Consider the following 8,074-nt stretch of genomic DNA (forward strand, 5'->3'; position numbering starts at 1 on the left):
TGGTGCGTTTAAGGGACTTCGCCTGGAGTGACAGACATGCCCTCCAGCCTGCTTCTGCCTGGGGACCTTGACGTTCACGGAGTGGGCCTCAGAGGGGACGGTGAACCCCGGAGAAGGAAAGCGGTCAGAGGAGGAGCAGAGAGACAGGAGGGTGTTTCCAGCAGCCTCAGCTCCTGCCTCCTGCCCACACGCCAGGGAAACAGCCAGGCGCCCTCCCTGAAGGAGCGCAGCGGGGCTTTGCCAACCTCTATTCCCCACGAGGCCCGGGAGCTGAGGCCGGAAGGGAACCAAGGGGAGGAGAGCAGACCTGCTGATCTGGACACCCCAACAGAGCTCTGTTCCCCGCAGTCTCGGAGCAGCATGAGGCGGATGCTTGAGCAATAACAGGTGAATGTAGCAGTCCACTCGGTGGTTCTATTTCTGGGCGTCATTGTGCTCGGAGGGGAGTGCAATGAGAGTGGGTAAGTGGTGGGCTGAGGTCCGGGGAAAGTCGCCATGCTCTCTGTCAGAGTCAGACCAGTAAGACCGGGTCCGAGAGCAAGAGCCGCTCAGAAACCGCTCGCCTTGCGGCCAGCGTGAATGGGGAGGCTGCCGGCACGGCCCCGGCTCCTCACCGAGATCATTTTGTTATTTCTCGTTCTGCAGACTGGGCGAAGGCTGGGCCAAGAGGAGCCTCTATTTCCAATTCAGCTTTTTGCTTTCTCAGGAACCCCAGGCTTTTGCTTTACTTCCATTTCCTTCAGTCCCCTAACCGTGAATAAGAAAAGATTCCCTCTTCAGCCGCAGACAGAAGGCGGCTTTGAAGTTGGGTGAGAACTCCTTGTCACATTGGCCGGTTGGGTTTTAGGGATTGAGACGGACCCCGAGTTTCCTGGGGACGGAGCAAAGCCGAGGGACCAGGAGCCCTTTGAAGCAGGGGACACGCGCTTGTCCCCACGGAGCCACAGCCGGTCACCCTCCCTCCCCACTTTCGACGTGCAGTCACTCTGACGATGGCCCCTGCTGAGTGGCAGGTGTCCCCTTCTCTACCCACTTCCTCCCAGAGGCAGGCTTTGGGGCAGCGGTCTGGCCCCCCAGGCAGAGAGGGGCCTTCTTGGGTCAGGGACTGTCGCTGGAATGCCACTGGCCGTCCTGCTAAAACCCACGAGCATCTGAGGGTGGGAGATCTCGGTCGGGCGGGACATATAGGGTCTCTGCAGATGTCATCAAGCCACGATGAGGTCACAATGGCAGGCCGCATAGGATGACAGGTGCCCCAGACCCACAGGGAAGAGACCCGTGATGGCAGAGGTGGAATTGGAGGGAGGTGTCCCAAGGGACACCGAGGATTGTGGGAAACCGCCAGAGGCTGGGAGGGAGGCAGGGAACATTGTCCCTCAGAGCCTGAGAAGGAACGAATCCGACAACACCGAGATCTTGGACTTCCGGCCTCCAGAACCGTGAGATAATACATTTCTGGTTTCTGTTGCTTTAACTCCCCCCGTTTGCGGTACAGCAGCCGGGAGAACTGGCTCACCACCCTCACTGCAAATGTGGGCAGAGGTGAGCGCTGGGAAGGGCCGCAGGGACCCCCAAAGAGGGTGATCGCATCTCACAGACATCCACGTTCTTCTCCTGAGCAATGAGAGGACACCAGACCGGCTGGGGGCTGCAGACACCCTCTTTCTGTAAAGGTGACCCCAGTTGTGTGGAGACCCTGCTGTGGGCTTACAAGTGACACCCCTCCCTGGGTGCCGGGGTTCACAGAGATCTCAGAAGCCCAGGTCTGGGCTGCATGCCTGATAGACAGTTTGGGGGTTGGCAGCGGATATGAGAAGACTGGGACCCCACCCCCAGGATGCACCTGCACAGACACCCCCGTCCCCCCACGCCCCCGCTGGCCGGCCGGCCCCGTCCGTGCTGTGGGGCTTCTCATGCCACAGGAGGTGGGAGTCTGAAATGTGCCAATTCCAAGCAAATCGAAGCTTGAGTCCCCTGTGGAGCATAAACGCATCGGGCTATTTATGTCTCTCCTTCCTGCTGGGAAAATCCACTTTGAACACTTGAGACCCAGAGCCGCTGGCCGAGGAGAGTTTTAATTTGTGTGAGGGCCTGGCGCTGCGTGCGGCCGCCGCCTGGCGACGGAGAGGAGAGAAAGCTGGGGGGCCGGTCTTGCCCCCTGACAGCGGGAGCTGGGCATGCCTGGCAGGCCCTCTGCCCTCGGCGGACGGCTGCCCAGGGCTGTGACAGACAGTGGGGCCGAGGACGAGGCCAGCACCGTCCGCTCGCCCAGAGTGAGCCGGCCGCACTGCGAGACGCCTCATCAGAGGAGTTGACTGGGTACCACTGTCTGGGAACCAGCCCTGTGGGGAACGCACAGCAGCAGGCGTCCTGACGTCCCCCTGCCCCGGCTGTGGGCTGTGGCTTTGCTTGTCCCTGGGGGGCGGGGGGGGGGGGCCTGAATTCTGAAAGGAACAGGCATGGCCAGGGGCAGGAGTAGAGGGAATTGTTGAGGCTCTTCCAGGAAGATCATGGGGCCATTCCGTAGGCGCTTAAAGGAGGATGGGAGGGTGCCAGTGGTCCTGGAGCAGAGCCAGCCACGTGGCGGGAAAGGGCCGTAAAGCAGACTCTGGTTCTCACATCACCGGAGCACGGGGCATTTCTCTCCCGCACATTCCCTCCTCTGATTCTGCCCGACGTCCTAAGGGGGGCCGCTGGGAGCATCCCCGCTGGGCACCAAGGAGACAGGCGCATGAACCATCTGCTCGCTACATCAACTCATCCCACCCACCCAGGCCAGGGGCACCAGCCAGAGAGGGGCGGGCCTGGCTGAGCCCGGCTGGGCTTGGCGCTGCCCAGGGGCTCCGCTGGGCCTGCTGTGCTGGGGGAAGGTTCTGAGAACAGACATGAGCCGACCCTGCTCCACTCAGCAGGGACCTTTCCCCGAGAGCACCCCTAGTCTATGCCAACAGGGTGACCTCTCCTAACCCCTGCGTCTTCCGGGGATGCTGTGCTTTCTCCGTGACCTGGAAGGTTCCGCAGTCGTGGCCTTACAGGCGTTTCTGTGACCGAGTTTCTCCCAAGTGCTCCCGGCAGGGCCAGCCCCACTCGGCGGGGCCAGAGGAGACCCCGCCCCGGGAGAATGAGGGAAAGGACCTGCTGCCAGGTGAGAGGCTGGGTCAGGCAGCCCTGCCAGGCCTGGCTACGGAGGACACAGGTACCCAGACATCCACCTCCCTGCCTTCCTCCATAGGGGAGGGTTTGCCCAACGATTTCATGGTTTGGAGGGAGAACCATGTGTTTGAAAAACAATGAACACCTGACCCCCACAGGCAGCAGGCAGCCTCGTCACAGCCCACCTGGGCGGAGAGCGATGCTCCCTCTGACTGAGTCAGTAGCCTGTGCGGGGCTGTCCAGCGAGCAGCTCGGCTAGGAGGGGTCTTGACGGTGACCCTGCCTTGGAGCCGGCCAGTGAGAAATCCCTCAGACAGCCAGTGGGGCTATCGGCTTCATTAGCAAATATGCAAATCAGCTCCAGAGAGTCCTATCTAGGCCACGACACAGGAGGTGATGAAGGGACCGATCTGCTCGTGTGGAGGGACTGTGCGTCCGTGTCCGCCTGTGATGCGTATACAAACACTGTTTGTCAACGGAGAGCTTGACACGGCCCATATGTTAAAACGTTTTTATTTTGAAACTCCCAATACATCAGATGTTATTTATTTCCTATTTAACGTTTAAATGAGGAGGAAATATTTATTCCCCCAAGCAAATCAAGGCCAGAACAACAATCTCACAAAGGTCAGATTCTATCGCTTTGGTTAATTGGATCTGTCTTCAAAGCCACCCTGCCTATACGTCAGGGGCCGCGGAGGGCACACGGGACTGCTGCCGAGGACTGATGGGCGTGAGGCCAGGCCTGGGGTGCCCAGCGGTCCTTCTGCCATGTTTCCCGAGGGCAGCGATGGGGCCGGCGGTACCCTCGGGTCGTCCTGGGTCGGTGAGTGAAGGTTTGTGCCCGGGAGATTTACAGCCTGCCTCGTGCGCCTGTCTACAGCTTCTGTTTCCTCCAACCCCACAGAAAATCAAAAGCTCCGCCCCAGCTCTGTGTGTGGGCGGCCGGGGAGACCTGAGCAGGGGTTTGTGCTGCCGGCCACACCGGGGAGGCCGCGGGGTGCCCGGCTACGGCCCGGAGGCCAGAAACAGGGCCCATCCTCGTGGCTGCCGCTGTCCATCGTTTTCCTGATTCTGTGCGAGGCTGGGATGACAGGGCCTCTTCAACCTGAAGATGTAAATCAGGAAGGTATGTTCACAAACCCCTCCCCCCTCTCTCTGTTCAAACCCAGAGAGGGTTCCTGAGCATAAAGTGAGAAGAAATAGAAAACCCGAACCGGCCTTCCCTGAGGGAGCCAGAGTGTGCCGGGCGGGCGTCGGTGGAGATCAGAGTGGCTGAGAGGGGCCTTGCCCGCGTGTGGGGCGCGGAGGGGCACACGCAGGCCCTGTCTGGTCCCGGCGGTCAGCAGGCAGCGCGCCTCCTGCCTTCCCGCGGTTGGCGGCGGCTGGTGCTGTCACATTAATGAAGCATGAACGTGGACCTCTTGTAGATTTGAGTCAGAACGGGCCCGATTTCTGCAGCGTGATATGGCAGGACGTAATTGAACATTATGCTCACCTTGTTTTACTAAATTCGGGGTTGTTTTGAGGCTTCCCTGTTCTTTGAAGCACAATTCAATTCACCTGCCGCAGCGAGCTGCTTGCAGTGACCACAGCCACGTCCAGACGAGGTGCAGGAGGCGGGGTTTCCGCAGGGCCACTCCGGTCCCGTGTGGCTGCCAGGCCAGCCTGTGCCCGGTGCCTCTCGTCGCTGCCGAGGCGCAACAAGTCCAGCCCCAGGGGAGGAGGGACTTTGTTCTAAAGCATCGTTCCCACAGGTGGGGAGACCCCCACACCGGGAGGTCTGCAGAAGCCTCGAAGTTCAGGGCGACGGGCATTTTCTTTAAGGGAGGAGTGAGCAAGGCTCGAAAGAACTGGGTGTAGGGGAGGAGCGGGTGCTGTGAGGGGACAGCTGATCAGGGGTGTTCTTGGGAACAGCTGTTGGGAAGAGGTCAGTCCACATTCCCATGTTCAAGTGTTGGGCCAAGCTCAGGCCCTGGGGCAGAGAGAGAAGCCTGTGTTGGAGAGGAAAAAAGCTTTCTACCCTCTAAAGTTCTGCACCTGAGGCCTGTGAATTAAACTGATTTTTAAAAAAAACAACTACACACACAGAGTAAATTAACAGGAGAGAAAGTGTGTGCATGCTATGTGGGAGTACTCCGTGATGAGGAACTCCAAGAGATGGATACAATTTTTTAAATTATATTTTTATTAATTTCAGAGAGGAAGGGAGAGGGAGAGAGACATAGAAACATCCATGATGAGAGAGAATCATTGATGGGCTGCCTCCTGCACGCTCCCCACTGGGGATTGAGCCCGAGGAGAGGGAGAGAGACATAGAAACATCCATGATGAGAGAGAATCATTGATGGGCTGCCTCCTGCACGCTCCCCACTGGGGATTGAGCCCGAAACCTGGGCAGGTGCCCTTGACCAGAATCTAACCTGGGACCCTTCAGTCTGCAGATCGATGCGCTATCCACTGAGCCAAACAGGCTAGGGTGAGACAATTACAATTTGAAGCTCATATGCCTAACGCAGTAGGGTAAAGGGATGGGGGAAAAAAGCATAATTTTATGGGAAGAATAAATAGATTTCTTTAGGAAACAGGAATGGATTTTTAGGAGAACAAATGAGGAGTGAGAAAGTTTGCAATGTTTCTTTTGCAGGTTCAAGTAGTCTTTCCTCCTCCTCATGGCCATGACACGCCCCCAGAGAGAGGGCTTCTGGGCAGTTCCCCACCTGTCCTTCCCCCTGCAGACACAGCTCCTGTCCCTCCCCCTGCAGACACAGCTCCTGTCCCTCCCCCTGTAGACACAGCTCCTGTCCCTCCCCCTGCAGACACAGCTCCTGTCCCTCCCCCTGCAGACACAGCTGCTGTCCCCCCCCCTGCAGACACTGCTCCTGTCCCTCCCCCTGCAGACACAGCTCCTGTCCCTCCCCCTGCAGACACAGCTCCTGTCCCTCCCTCCCCCTGCAGACACAGCTCCTGTCCCTCCCCCACCCTGTAGACACAGCTCCTGTCCCTCCCCCTGCAGACACTGCTCCTGTCCCTCCCCCTGCAGACACAGCTCCTGTCCCTCCCCCTGCAGACACTGCTCCTGTCCCTCCCCCTGCAGACACAGCTCCTGTCCCTCCCCCTGCAGACACAGCTCCTGTCCCTCCCCCTGCAGACACAGTGGGACCAGGGACGGCTCAATGAGCACCATGGGGGAGCTCCCCCCTCCCCGGCCTCAACAGCACAGTTGTGACACTAATTAGATCCGCCGCCCAGATTGCTCAGCAAATCGCCGCCACAGAAAGGAATCTCATGCCATTTAGTTGGAGCAGTGTTTTTTTGTGAATAAAATAATTAGAAACAGATATGTAAGTGGACGATAATAACCCATTAGCAAAAATTACACCCTCGTATTTTTCACTCTAAGTGTGAAATGCTGAGAGTCGTGCTGCTGCTCGCAGACACCCGAGTCATCGCCAGGTCTCCGGAAACAGCCAGGCGTCAGGCGCACGCGGATCATCGCCCTGAAGAAACCGGGGATTGGCTTTTCCGCCTGTAAAGGATGATACGGGATTTAGGGTTCAAGTTTTGGAGCATCCATTTCTAGTCTGAAACCAACTCACCATGTGCTCCCGGTTAAGTCCCCGGAGACCTTGCTGAGCTGCAGCCTTCTCACCTCTGAAATGGGGTGTTAGGGAGGGAAAGGGGCGATGGGATTATGGGCGGTGGTCTGTGTCCCAGGGATAACTGGCATCTGCGGCCCAGGGTTCGTGGACAGTACACTGTGACATGCTGTCATTAGGCGCTGAGCTCCGCTCTCAGGTGCTGGGCTGTGTCATGGGGACGAAGGGCCCTGGAGGGCTATCGGCCCAGCAGAAGCAAGGGGCTGGGAGGGTCAGCCACAGGAGAGCAGGAGCTGATTCCAGGGCAGTTAGCAGAGGGCACCCCTCGAATCTGACGTCCTAAACTCCCCAGGAGCTCAGGGCACGAAAGAGACGTCACTCACAGCAGGACTGGGCTGGGTGCACACAGAGGCTTGGAGGCAAGTTCGAAAGAGACGTGCAGGCATGTGCTAGTCAAACAGCAACCCCGAGCTGTGTTGGGTCTCCCCCTTCAGGGTACCCTGAACCCTGGCTGTTTTAAATGAATATCACTTGAGAATAAAAAATGGCAGCGTCCAGTTGTCGGGCACAACTTGGAGTTTCTTTTTGTCCCTGGAGCATGAAAAATAGAGGCCAGTGCAATGGTCTGAACACCAACCACGGGATGGAACCAAACACACGACGGGCAGATGATTTCCGTTTCTCTCCAGATGGTTTCAAGCCTGGCCACTAGGCTTGCTATTCTGGTCAAACACAAACAAGTCTATTTTAACCCAAAATGTGGTACTTCCTCCTCCAAGACTCACGTTGAAGAACACTTTTAACCTTCTTTGAAATGCTGCTTGGCATGGGGAAGGCGGCGAGCAGTAAATCGGTGTCACGCTCTGCAGCATGATCCAGAAAACAGCCACGTGAAGCACTGACCTCAGCCGGGGGTGCCGTGTAATTCCTTTCCCGGGAAAATGCGCGCTGGCAGCTGGGAACGTGGCCCTGGATTTTACGGTGCTAATCAAAGGACGCCTCGCAGACAGCGTTAGGGCTCAATGTTTGAATCCAGCTTGCAAAGTAGAGCGTACCTTGTTTCCTTAAAGCCCATCCGAGAGCACGAGGGCGCCGAGGCCCTGGACCGCGCGTGGAAGGCAAGCGGCCCGCCCTTCCTGCTCTGGGGTTTGCAGGTGTCTCCACCTCTTTGACATGGATGCAACACGGCTCTGGCCCAGGGAGCACAGGCGAGGGCCGATTGAAGGCGCTTCCTCACGCTTCTCTGTGTCTCGATTGCACGTAGGGGGCTGCTTTATGCGTGTTGACTGTGCAAGACGCCCCGGGACCTGAAAATGGGGACC

General features: G+C 58.1%; 1 long non-coding RNA gene across 1 annotated transcript; it reads left to right on the forward strand.

The window, feature by feature from the left end:
• The first annotated feature begins 1,414 nt into the window (after window positions 1-1,414).
• Window positions 1,415-7,310, forward strand: LOC129152047 (uncharacterized). The gene is made up of 3 exons (XR_008558775.1): window positions 1,415-1,542; window positions 4,061-4,282; window positions 6,557-7,310. It is a non-coding gene; the product is annotated as an uncharacterized LOC129152047 (long non-coding RNA).
• Window positions 7,311-8,074: the final 764 nt, after the last annotated feature.

This window comes from Eptesicus fuscus, chromosome 17, assembly GCF_027574615.1.
Source record: "Eptesicus fuscus isolate TK198812 chromosome 17, DD_ASM_mEF_20220401, whole genome shotgun sequence".
Lineage (NCBI taxonomy): Eukaryota > Metazoa > Chordata > Mammalia > Chiroptera > Vespertilionidae > Eptesicus > Eptesicus fuscus.